Genomic DNA, 13,879 nt, shown 5'->3' with positions numbered 1-13,879 from the left:
TCCCTGTTATTACAATTGGATCTGGGATCCTCTTGATTGATTTTCGAACTGATGCCCTATTTTTACTTCATAAATACATTATTATTCCAACTTTACTTAATTACCCACTATGCATTTGACCTTGTTTATGCACTATGTGGTTTCTCTGCCCTAATCAGCCCTATTGAACTAATTTCTTTCCTTATTCTGTCTTGACTAACCATTTGAACTAGATTCCTTAATTAAAGGATTCCAATTGTCTTAATTGACACTAATTGATTGCTATTTCTATGTTTGTGCATCATTTGCCTACGTATTACTTGTTTTCAAAACTATATAAAGACCTAGTCTTCCCTCTTTACACACACTAAAATACACACGAACAAAAACACTTCTAATTACTTACTGTCTTGCAATACTGTTTGAATTCAATACTTGGCTTTGTTTGAGATCTTTTGGAAATACTTTGTTTGCAACTTGGCTCTCTCAAGGCTACTGTTTTCTTACTTATTTTTCTTTGAAACTGGAATGTCTTTTATTTAATTTTTTGCCTCACCCCTATGTGTTCACTCTAAAGTTTCAGACTTTTTGTTTACTTTACTGCTTATGTTCAGTAATTTGTGCTAAATATTTTTCTTCCTTGCTTCTGTTTATGTTATGAATCTCTACCTCTATTCCCTTCTATATGCTAGAGTTAAGGTCTTGGCCTGACAGTATCCTAATTACTGCCTAGGCCATAACCTGATCCACAATGGATCCTAACTCTCAATGTTTGGCTAGCAGGTTGGTCAGGGGTATGCCCGCATTCCAATTGCTGGGCATGACCACCAACCTGCCATGTCTCTCCCTGATTCCTTTCCCCCTGTGCACTTACACTTATTCTTAGACTCTTAAGTTATACCCCTCTCTTATGTGCCTTGCTTTGGGACCTTGAGTTCCCTCTGAACTTGGACATCTGAGGGCTGACGTTTCCACACTGCACTATGTTCTTAATTCTGCAATGTTTTGGGGTGTAAACATTGCTTGGAGTCCCTTTGAGACTCTTGGGAACTTTGACACACTCCAAATATGAGAAAGTCTTTTGGAAATCTGATCCTGGAAGTTGGTTTATCTCATATTGTTGGACTTCGAGTCTGAATTAGGCTGTTTAGATGTAGTTGGAACTTCTGATGTAATTTTACTTATCTTTCTAATTCACTCGGGTCTGTAATAATTTGTAATAACTATGGGGTGTATAGTAAAAAATGGGGGAGGGTCTTTCATGTTATGTATATAGGGTAGATATCATGCTTTAGGTTCTAATTCTGCAATCACAACATTTTTCGTTTATATATCTGCATTTAGAAATTCTGCCTATAAGATTATTTCATTATGCATTTGGAAATTCTGCCTATAATATTGTTTCATCATGCATTTAGAAACCTTGCCTATAAGTCTTTATAACTTGTGCATTACTGCATTTAGAAAACATGCCTATAAGTCCTGCATTTCTGCATTTTAGAAAACATGCTTATAAATTCTGCATCTTAGAGATTATGCCCATAGGTTCTGCATATAGAAAATATGCCTACAAGTTTTTATGCACTTCTGCATATACCCACCGTTTGGCAAACAATCTTAGGCTTAATAATAACCAATCCATTCTAGATATCATGGCCATAGGGTTCTTGCATTTATGTAACTTTTTTTTAAAACCAATGACACTTAGAGATCATGCCTATATGAATAAATCAACTGAACCAGTCCCGTTTTGAATCTAAATCCAGTCTTAAAGTCTGCAGATCCTTTTTTATAAAACCAGCAAATTTTTTCCTTAAAATTAATACAGCTCTATAAGATATCATGCCTATGGGCCTCACTTAGGCAAACTATTAGGTGATTAATTAACTGTGCCAGTCTTTGATAACTACATCTAGACAAGGCTAATTCAGACTCCTCATCTGAGAAATATGTAATGAATCAGCCTATCCTACGCTTTAATTTAATTCAGACCATAACCAGTACTTGTAAGTCATGCTAAATAATTTGCTGCTTTGAATGAGGAGGCCTACTTGAGCCTTAACTGCTATTTGTTCCCCCTTTAACTACTATTTATTATTGTTTGTTGCCTAGATTTTTATCGTTTTGAAAACTCTGGAAAAGCCCCAACTCCCTCCCCTTTAGGATTAGTAGTCTCATGCCTCCGAAGCTGATAGGATTGGGGCGGGTACTAGCATGCAATAAGTAACGACACCATTCTGCACTTTAATATCTTAATGGGGTGGGAAGGGTAGATATAAATATGATGACCGGTGCGCTAATACCACGTGTAACCCCTCTTTTGAGGAGTGATTACCGGGTATTGCATTGACGTGATCCATATTAATCATAAACCTAGGACCCCCTTCCCGTTACCTGTCCTTATCTGCTTTCTCTAAAATTGCTTAAATCTTTCATAAATTTCTGCCCTCTTTACTATTCCTCAAAAGTTTTCAATTTATTTGCAATATTATGTGAAAATCTCCTTCTATTTGAGGCCCTTAATTGCTTATTTGATTATGTGAAGTCACAATTATAACATGGTCGGGAACCACACTAGTGAATCTTGAGGGGTGCCTAACACCTTTCTCTCGAGATAATTTCTAGCCCTTACCCAAACTCTGGTTCTTCAAACTCAAACCCTTTTTAGTGTCCTAATGCACTTAATCATTAGGTGGCGACTCTTCAAATTCCAAAACCCAATTCCCAAAAGGGAACGAGTTGTCCTCCCAAATTTCACAACCCGATTTTCGCGAGAAAAAGGGGGCGCGACAACAATCAGTTTTAATTTCCATATTGAGGAAGTTCATTTTCTTTGTAATTTTTAGTCCTTCTAGCAAGGCCAACAGCTCTGCATGGATAGGAGAAATTGCTTGGCTTGATTTGTGGTAACCCACAATCCAATCTCCTTTGCTATTTTGAAATGCTCCACCGAGACCAACCATTCTATTGTTACTGGAGAAAGCACCATCACAGTTTAACTTGATCATACCATTAGTAGGTTTGTTCCAACTGATCTCAACATTGATAGTTTTTTCCACAAAGGGATTTCTTTCAGTGAAGAAGGTGAATTCCCATGATGCATGGATAACTATCCTTAATTCTAAATAGTTTTCCAGATTGTTAAGTTTCTGTTTTCCATAATTCTCATATGGAGAAGGGGAGTAGAGTAGTCCACTGTATATGAAAGTTATAGTTTTTAATAAAAGTATCCCTCAATATAACAAGCCAATTTGTGTCATTCCTAATGTCTAATGATGGAAGACCCATATTTTTCCAGAGATGATTAGAAATAGGGCATTTAATAAAAATGTGTTGAATGTCCTCTACCCCGGATTTGCAAATTGGACAAGTAGTATCAATATTGATACCTATTTTGGCTAGGTAAACTCGACAAGGAATACGGTTGTGCATGCATTGCCACAAAAAAAAACTTTGATTTATTAGAGTAATGAAGGTTCCAAATTCACACAAATGGCTTGGAAGTAGTATTATTTTCAAAGAGGAGCTTATAGCAAGATTTGGTGGAGAATATACCAGTTGTGTTGAGACGCCAGCTTATTTTATTAATATTGGAACCCTTGCTAGGGACGGGTGTAATGTTTAGATTGTTAAGGATATTATCGGGTATGTTCAAAGGAGATAACACTACTATTCCATTCTAGGCATAGAAAGGATTTGGTCACTCCTATTTAGAGGCCCTTCTATTAAGCTTCTAAGGGGTTGCGAGTTGTAAATCCAATTGACATACCAAATATTAATCCTGGAGTTAATGCATGGATGCCAAAGAATGCCCTTGTTGCACATTTTTCATCTTTGCAAAATAGTTTTCCAGATGAAAGAGGTGCTACTGAGTGTTTTCCTTGTGGCATATTTGGCTATCATAATTTGACCCCAAGGAGAGGTAATATTCTTTAAAAGTCTCCAAGAAAGACTTGAGAGTAGGACTAAATTTTTAGCTTTGACTGGACGAATACCCAAACCTCTCTCATTTTTATCCTTTGTAATATTTTGCCAACTAATTAGGTGTAGTTTTTTAGTGGTGCTGGTGGAACCCTTTGGATTTTATCTATCTTCTTTAAGACTTTAGAGGGGAAAAGGGTGTATTGCATAGAATGAGTAGGAATTACACATAAAGTACTTGAAGCTAGAGTAGTTCTTCCTGCCATATTTAGGAATGAGCATTTCTAGTGGGACAGCTTGGATTGCATCTTATCTATGATAAATTGGAAGTCCTTGGTGGTAGGGGAGTGATTGAGGATTGGGAAGCTAAGGTACTTACCAAATTCATTGGTGGATTTAATACCAAGGAGGTTGGTTAGAATTAATTTCAAATCCTAGATGCAATACTTAGGAAGGACAGTCCTTGATTTGGATTTATTAATGTCTAGCCCAGATTCATCACAAAAAAGAAAATCCATGCATGATTTAATGTAATGACTAGTCTTTTTGTTAGCTTTTTCCATTAGAGTAATATCATCAGCAAAGAAGATATGGGAAAAGGAGGGGTCTTTATGTTTAAAATGGATTGGGTCCCATCGTAACGTATCTACTTGGTAGTTTATTAGTCTAGATAGAAGTTCAAGGCAAAGGATGAATATATATGGAGATATGGGATCACCCTGACGAATACCTCAACTAGTCTGGAAAAAATTTGTTCTAACACCGTCTACTATGATACCCATAAAGCTAGTACAAATGCAATGCATGATTAGACGAGATAACTTATGGAGGAATTGGAAATAATTAAGAGTCTTATGCACAAAAGACCATTCCAATCGATCAAAGGCCTTTTCCAAATCCAATTTGATGATCATATCAAAGTTGGATTTTCTTTTTCTACGAAGATTATTCATAATTTCTTGGATGATAATGGCATTATCGCATGCACTTCTATTCTTGATAAAGCTAGATTGCATGGGACTAATAAGATAAGGAAGAAAAGGTTTTATCCTATTAGCAATGATTTTAGTGATTATCTTGTAGGAGGTATTGCAAAGACCAATAGGTCGAAATTTTTTGAGGTTATTTACATTAGAAAACTTAGGAATCAGACAAACAAATGTATCATTGATACCATTTGGTAGTGATTGGGATTCGAAGACCTTATGACAGAAGCTTATAATAGAGTTACCAATGATATGCCAATACTTCTAATAAAAAAGGATGGATGCCAACCGGGCCCGGAGCCTTAAAGGTTTAAAAGAAAATAAAGCTTTAGTGATTTCTGAATTGTTTAGAGGACTATCAAGACTACTTAGGTCCACTTTCTTAAGAAGGGAGGCATCACCTATGTTAATGTTGTTTGGGGAGGAAATTTTAGATGTCATAAAAGCATCCCTAAAGAATGATAGGGTATGGTCTAGAATTTGTTGTGGATCCGAGATCCAATCCCCGCTATCATTTGTGAAGAACATAATAGCATTACGACGTTTATGATTTGAGGCCATGATATGAAAGAACTTGGTATTAGCCTCACCCTCGTTGAGCCAATTTATTCTAGATCGTAGTTTCCAGGAATCATGTTCCATTTTTAATATAGAGTTATAATCTTGCTGTAATTTTGACTCTAAATCTTGCAAGAAATAGCTAACATGGTAATTGGAAGAAGATTGGATACCACTTAGCCTAGCAAGAATTCTTCTTTTCTTTTTGAAAATGTCACCAAAGGTTTCATTTTTTTCAAATGATAACCTTATCTCTAAAGGTTTTTTTGGGTACCAATAAGGTTATTACTAGTCTAACAGTGCTTCACTAAATTAATGAAGTCTGAATATCTACACCAAATTATTTCTAAATGGAAAGGCTTATTAAAATGATTCATATTTTTTGGGGAGAGACTTAGTAACAAGGGGTTATGATCAGAGTGGGTTTTAGGAAGGTGGATTACCACTACCTTAGGATATAGGGATAACCAGTCCTTGTTAATAAAAATTCTATCAAGTCTCTCCATAATTAAATCCTTAGATTTCTTCCTAAGATTAGACCGTATACTTTGGTCCTTTATAACCAAGGTCTAATAAGTAGCAATTATTAATACTGTTCCAAATAGAGTTGCTACGCCTACGATTAATGGGGTTACCCCCAGCTTATCATTTGTACTAAGGACATCGTTAAAGTTTCCTCCTAATAACCATGGATCCTTATAACTAGTACTAATATTTTATATATTATTCCATAATTCTCTTCTTTTGTCAGTTTTAGTGCTTGCATATATAGAAGAAAAAATCCAAGAGGAATGAGAGGGGATTACCTCAATAGTTGCATGAATTTCCTGATTTCTCCTAACAAAGTTGTGAACCTTAACAACACTAGAGTCCTAGAGAATAACCATGCCTCCAGACTGACCATCACTTGGTACTTCAATCATCTCAGAGAAAGCAAAGTCACTAAGAAGGGAGATGCGATTCTCCATTCTTGTTTCCAACAGTCTAACCATGCATGGCCTATGGGTATCTATCATTTCTCTAAAATTAACCCTGAAGTTCTCATTGTTTCCTTCACGGATGTTCCATATTATAATATTTGTAGGCTTAAACATCATTGCATGGTTGTTTGTTGGACCATTGTCCATCTGAGCTTGCAACACTGGGTTCCTCCTTAGTGAGGGTACTAAAATCATTGCATGGCTCCCTACCGTAGGATCCTGAGGGAGTCTCACATCCATTGAGCACTTGTAAAGTGCCGGAGGACAACTGAGCACATATCTTTTCTCTTGTAGGTCCCTAAAACACTTTTACCTAGTTGAGACTTGAAAATTCTAGGACTGGTCCGGGCCCCAGTAGGTTTATCTCTTCTTCCTCCTCCATATGAACATTTTCTGGTTTTGGTGCATTGGGGGGGGCTGAACAAGTGGAGCTGGGTGAGGTATTGGTGGTGGATCAGGTTGTGTCATTTGTAGTGGGACATATGGTGGATTTTGTTGTTGAGCTGGATTTGCATACGGGGGTTTGGTTGAGCTTGTACATTGTCTACTGGGAGGGACCAGGGCATGAAGATGGGGTTCATGTTTGTGATTTCCCCTAGAGGAAAGAATGGAAGTTCCACTTGGACATTATGATTCTGGATAGGAATGAAATGGGGTGGTAATGTCCATTGATTTCCCTTGGCTTGATCTTGACTTAAGTTCATCGAAGGAGCAAGAGGATGAAGGATGTTTTTCATCCATACATGGTTGAGGTAGTTGTTCATTGCCATGTGCATTCCCTCTGACAGTAATTGGGCTAAGAAGTGTGAGTTCTGGAGGACAATCACTGTCTCTTGGCCATCCAGTACCATATTGAATGTTATTGCATGGCCCATTAGAGACCCATGAGAGGGGTTGATGATCTTGGGGTAGTGGGGGTTGAATGAAGAATATTTGGTTGTTTACTTGAGTGTTTGAGGGAAGAGGTGGATTCGACGTGTTTAGAGCACGTTGGTATCTCACTATTTGGACTAGTCGGAACCTTCTTCTTTGTGAGATTGGGATCCTTGGCATTTTTAAATGAGAGTTAATGGATTATATTGTGGGAGTGTGTTGGATTTTCTTCTACTGGTATTGAGCTCACCGATGGAGTAGAGTGGTTAATTATAGTAGGGCCTATTTGCATATCTTTGATGTTGCTTGGAGGAGTGGGATTTGAAAGATTTTGGGTAGATTGTGTAATTAAGACGTGGTTGGTTGCTTTAGCCATTTGTGTGTTATCCAAGAGTTGCATGGACACGTATAAGTTGTTTAGAAGAGGAGTATTATCTCCCATGCAAGTTGAATTATTATCATTAGGGGTGATTAGAGGGTCATTTGGAAGATGACGTGTATTGGGGGGTTATTATGCACTCTGATAGGGTTGCTTAGGGTTTCATTACCCTTAGATAGGGAATTATTGATTTGCATGTTATTTAATTGGTTGAGTTTTTTATTAGCCATTTGTACAGTCCTAACTTGATTTTCTTCCACGTCACTTGCCATGCAAATTGGTTCGTTAATATCAATATTAGTTTTATCTAATTTATCAAGCTTTGGCAGAGGAATCAAGGCATCAAACATGTTACCAGTAGCAATGTACATCTTAGATAACTGATTTTTTCCATGAACTTTAGGAGATGCAGTAGTAGTGGTATTACCATTATTAAGAGATTTACCTGATGAATACTCATTTAATAAGAGAGATGAAGACTTACCTGGAGGGGGGTGATTGGGTCGTGAGACTTACCAGAGGTGGAGAGTATCACCTTTGTATTATGATTGAATTTTTTCTTCTTGGGGAACACAACCATTTGTCAGTTGCTTTCCTTGGGCAGGAGTGGGAAATTTCCATTTTGTCTTGAGTTCCAACCAATTCTTTGGATTGGTTGTTGGCTTGAACTCCCTGGGAATTAGCAGGGGGTCTTTGATATTATGTATTGGCAATTGGCCATTGAATGCCCTTGTCTGCCACTTTTTTTTTGCATAAAAAATTAACTCCCTCATAGTGGATTTCCTGCTTATGTTGGCCAATGGAAACGTAAGGGGTGACTGGCACTTCAAGAGAAACTTCAATGCAAAGCTTAGCATATCTTCCTCTAAGTGTGGAGGAAGTACATGCATCAATCTTTAATAATCTACCAATTTTGTTACCAACTTTCTGTAGAATTAGACCATCATAGAATTCAATTGGTAATTATGGTAGTCGAATCCAAATGGTTGTATTTGATATTTTAGCCTCCGAAGCAATGAAGTTTGGAACCCATTTTTGGATTAAAAGAAAATGACCAAAAATAAACCAAGGGCCATTATGAAGTGCTTTAAGCATACTATCCTCATTATTGAACTTTGTAATATAGAAGTTTGATCCTAGATCAATCAAAGGGAAATTTTCTTTTATTTTCCACAAATCTTGAATTTTCCTTTTAAGAATATGGTGTTGGATTTTTTTCCCTTGAAGCTTGATTATGGTTAAAAATCTCCATGGATTGTATATTCTTTGAAGATCCTCTGGAGATAATTGAACTCCTTGCATTTGATCCTGATCTAAGTGAGTGGGATGATCTCCATTCACTTTATTATGTAGTACATATTTTCCTTCGGGGTTAGGATCAATGATCATGTGGATTTGATCTTCATGCATTTTATCCATTAATTTTTGTTTAAAACTTGGGATAGAAAGGTCGGGCACTATGATAGATTGTGTTGTAATAATATCTTGTGGTTTTGGAGGTATATGATGAGGGGAGTTTTGAAGTTGCATGATGATACTATCAGGAATTGTTTGAAGATTGGTAGAGGTAGTAGTTTTCTTAGTGTTGTTGAATGTTAGTCGCTGATCACACAATTTTTCTTACTTACGAATTGGTACATGAAAGTGCGTATTAACTTATTTAGTTTACATATGGACTGATTACCAAAAAAAAAAAAAAAGGAATTCAGATACATTATTTAGTTACTTCATATCACAAAGGTTAAACATTAACCACAGCAAAAATATGATAATTCATACTTAAGTTTTTTAGTTAAACTTATTAAAAGTTTTTTCTAAATATTAATTATAATTAAAGAATAAATTGTTTGAATCGCCAAAGTGATTTTTGTTTCTTTTTGCAAGAATGAGCAGTAAAAATTAAACAAATACTTAAAACAAATAACGAGAATCAAGCAAGAAATGTGGGCTGTGAGCCATACGGATTTCAAACGAAAGAACTAGCCGAACTGAAAAGTTTTGGTTATTTATTTATTTATGTATTTATATGTTTTGTTTAATTTTGATTTCAATATGACATTTTAAAATTTTGATTTGATTGAGCTTTTTAAAAAATAAACTGGAAATCAATTTTTTCTTCGAGTAGAAAAAAATTATCAAATTAAATTTTTAGGCACTGTGATACCTTAGTTAGAAATTAAAAAAAAATGGCTCTACGAAATGTAAATTTAACTAGTTCCGTTAGTTAACTGAGACTGAGTAATGACATACTTTATCTTGCCCTCATAATGATAATGATACACTGTTTTCACTTTATTATTTTTTTAAAGCTTGAGTATACATTAGAGTATCACTTTATTTTGCACTCATATATTGAAAATCAACAGTTTCTTCATTACATGAAATTATATATATTGAAAAGCCAATCGTTGTGTATTCTTAACCAAATGTTTCAACAATGGCGTATGTGATTGAGCAATGTCAAGTTGCGCCACCTCCCGGCAGTACAGCTGAGCTCACACTCCCTCTCACATATTTTGATCATCTATGGTTAGGTTTTCACCGTAATCGGCGGATTTTATTCTACAAGCTTCCCATTTCCAAATCCCATTTCGTCCAAACCATTATTCCTAGTCTTAAAGATTCCCTCTCCCTCACTCTCAAACACTATATACCCTTAGCTGGTAACGTTGCTTGTCCACTGAATTCAAGCGATTATCCTAAATTACGTTATGTAACAGGAGATTCTGTATCTGTCACTTTTTCTGTGATTGGTGTGGATATAAGTGTTCTCATTGGTAACCATCCTCGTAATGCAAAGGATTTTTATCCCTTTGTTCCTAAGTTGAAGGAAGCTCAAAATGCACGGTGTACAAAGGAAATCGATAAACCGCACCAACCCGATAATTCGAGTCAAACCGGAAAAAAAACCCGACTATGGTTTGGTTTGATTTGGTGTTGGAAAAAAAACCCGACCATAATTGGTTTGGTTTGGTTTTAACTAAAGAAAGTCAAACCGAAACCAAACCAACCCGACATTACTTTTTTTTGTTTAGGTGTAAAGAAAAATATTATTAATCTCTCAACCAACCAAGTATACATTTTCTTTGAAGTTGCACAGACTAGAAGAAGATTACTTCTTCTTCTTCTATATATATAAAATTTAGATATATTTAATATATAAATATACTTATTGTGATGTAATTTATAAAAATTTCTTAAAAAATTTCATAATTTTATCTTTTAAGGTATTATTTCAAGGTTGGACTTAGAACTTTTGAATGCTCCAATAAGTTGTATAGCCATTAATATTAGTAAATTAAATAATGCTAACAAAAGCCAAACCAAAATCAAATCAATACTAATGCTAACAAAAGACATTCAATTCAATATTACGAATGAGAATGTATTGAATATCTATTTTTTGTTTTGCAATAATTTAGATAAAAATGCATAACATATTTTTATTTTTATTTAGCGTTTAATCATGTAATTAATACTCCCTTATTAGTCTATTTATTTTAGCATGACTTAGTACTTTTAGATTATGTTTATTTTTATTATGTTTTTTTAATTAGCAATATTTATATTCCATAATTTTATTGTTTTTATTATTGAATATTTTAGGATAATGCCATGACACATCTCATATTTTGTATTATTTTCTGGGAAAATATTTTATATAGTTGTATCTTACTAGGACTAAAGAAATATTTTGAGCATACGTTATATATTTTGTTCTACGAAGATTTTACCCGAAAAAAACCCAAATAACCCGAAAACTCGAGAAAACCCGAGAAAAATCGAGATTGAAAAATTCGAGTTTTATTGGTTTGATTTGGTCTTTAAATTTAATAATCGACACAATTGGTTTAGTTTGATAATTGTAAAATCCGAACCAACCCGGCCTATGTACACCTCTAGCACCAGGGGTCCAGTTAGCCCCGCACTTGGCCATTCAAGTGACAATTTTTCCTCATCATGGCATACCCATTGGTTCAACTCACCATCATGTCGCTGGTGATGGTCCTAGCTTAGTAGGGTTCACAAAAGCATGGGCTTTGCTCAATAAATTCGGTGGAGATGAACAATTCTTAAAGAGTTCATTCCATTTTATGATAGGTCTATAATCAAAGACCCTCATGGACTAGGGATGTCTATATGGGATGAAATGAAGAAAAATAAAGTTGAGATGTGTGACATTGTGACTCTTCCTGATAAGGTTCGAGGTACATTTATCATAGCACGAGATGACATTGGGAAGCTCAAGAACTTAATTTTGTCAAAACGGCCGAGTCTAACTCATGTAACATCTTTCACAGTACGTAACGTGTGCTTATGTATGGACTTGTTTAATAAAATCAGAAGCTGCAATAGGAGAAATGATAGACGAGAATGAAATGGAGTTTTTCGTATGTGTAGCAGATTGCAGAGCGCGATTCAATCCACCAATTCCTCCATCTTATTTCGGGAATTGCCTAATGGGGTACATTGCAAGAACAAGACATGTTGACTTAGTTGGAAAAGAAGGTTTTACAATTGCTGTGGAATTAATTGGAGAAGCCATTCAAAAAAGAATGAAGGATGAGGAATGGATCTTAAATGGTAATTGGTTTAAAGAATTTAGTACTGTAAATGCGAAACGGTTGATTTCAGTTGCTGGATGACCAAAGCTTGATTTATATGCTGCTGATTTTGGTTGGGGTAGGCCAGAAAAGTTAGAGTTCGTTTCTGTTGACAATGGTGATGGCGTATCAATGTCCCTAAGTAATTCCAAGGACTCTAACTCTAATGGAGATTTAGAGATTGGCTTGTCTTTGTCCAAAACTCGAATGAATACTTTTGCTGCTATTTTCACCCACGGGCTTAGCTTTCTGTAGCAAGCTCGGCTAAATTATATTTTCACAACAAAATAATGTTGTATTTACATATTCTGGTGGAGTGACTAAAGATGAAATATTTCAAATTGTAACTGCAATGATTGGTAGATTTTGGTGTATTTTGATTTGGTCCAAGTAATATTTTGTTACTCAATTGCGCGATATTCTTTCTATATTGGAATATTTCAGTTTACTTTGTTATAAGTTTCCAATATGTTTTAAGTTACTTCACCAATAATATAATTGTATATAAAAAATATCTACATTCAAGTAGGGTAATGTTTGCGTGCACACTATCTTTCCAAAACTCCACTTGTGGGATTACACTGAATTTTTTTTTGTTTCGTTGTTGTTTTATAAAAAATATTTAAAAATTCAAATACAATTAATTCAACATAAACTCTTCATGTGGCGATTTTTCTTCATAAAATTAAATGAGTATGATATTGAAAAGGTTAAATTGGTTAAATTTAATCATTTTGCGTTAATGATAAATTAAAAGAATTATTTTAAGAAAATTAAAATAAAAGAAGTTAGATAATTTTGCAAACTTCAAGAGAAATTAGTGTTACAAAATCAAACCTAAAGGATTGACTTTAAAATATTTTTTCTTATTTATGATTATGATAATAATCATGATCTTAGCATTTTAAGGGAAGAAATATAAAATTTTGTGATTCATGTCTTGGGTGTGGACTTACAAAGCAATCAGAATATGCTTCGTGGGACCCACTATTCCTAAAACCATCACGGTCCACCTTAAGCTCAAATGTTGGTTTGATTAAGTTCTCTAAAAAGTAAACTGGAAAATCAAATGCTTAGGCATGATGATAACTTAGTAAGATATGAAAAAAATATCAAATGGTGGCTCTAAGAAATGTAAAGTTTAACTAGTTTCATTAAGTAATTGAGTAATGTCATACTTTCTCTTGTCCACGTAATGCTAAAATGCACTCTTTCCGCTTTATCACTGTTAAGTACTATACATTAGAGCATGACTTTATGTTTCCCGCTAATTCACATGGTGCTGTCATGTTAGCATCATAGTGTAATGACTCAACTGATCATTTTAAGTTCTAAAACCTTGCTTTTTAATTCGAGACTTCTTGTAGATTTTTTTGGTGTTTTATAACTTGCGGATATATTTTGGCCTTGAAGGATTCAGAAAGATTTTGGAACGCTATCTTGCTATTCGAAAGGTTTAAAGGTTAAAATAACAATCTTAACCCTTGATTTTGATATATATACTTAGATTCATGATTTAAAGCTTCTAATAAGTTTGTGTGATAATTTTGAACTTATATATATGTTCAGATTAGGACCCGAGGGGCTCGGGTGCATTTT

At 34.9% G+C, this 13,879-nt stretch overlaps 1 pseudogene; it reads left to right on the top strand.

Annotated features, from left to right (window-relative positions):
• The first annotated feature begins 10,113 nt into the window (after window positions 1-10,113).
• LOC104249642 (phenolic glucoside malonyltransferase 1-like) lies at window positions 10,114-12,689 on the top strand (annotated as a pseudogene).
• The last annotated feature ends 1,190 nt before the right edge of the window (window positions 12,690-13,879 follow it).

This window comes from Nicotiana sylvestris, chromosome 8, assembly GCF_000393655.2.
Source record: "Nicotiana sylvestris chromosome 8, ASM39365v2, whole genome shotgun sequence".
Taxonomy (NCBI): Eukaryota; Viridiplantae; Streptophyta; class Magnoliopsida; order Solanales; family Solanaceae; genus Nicotiana; species Nicotiana sylvestris.
Note: the sequence above shows the minus strand (reverse complement) of the source record. Positions and strands in the feature narration are given on the sequence as shown.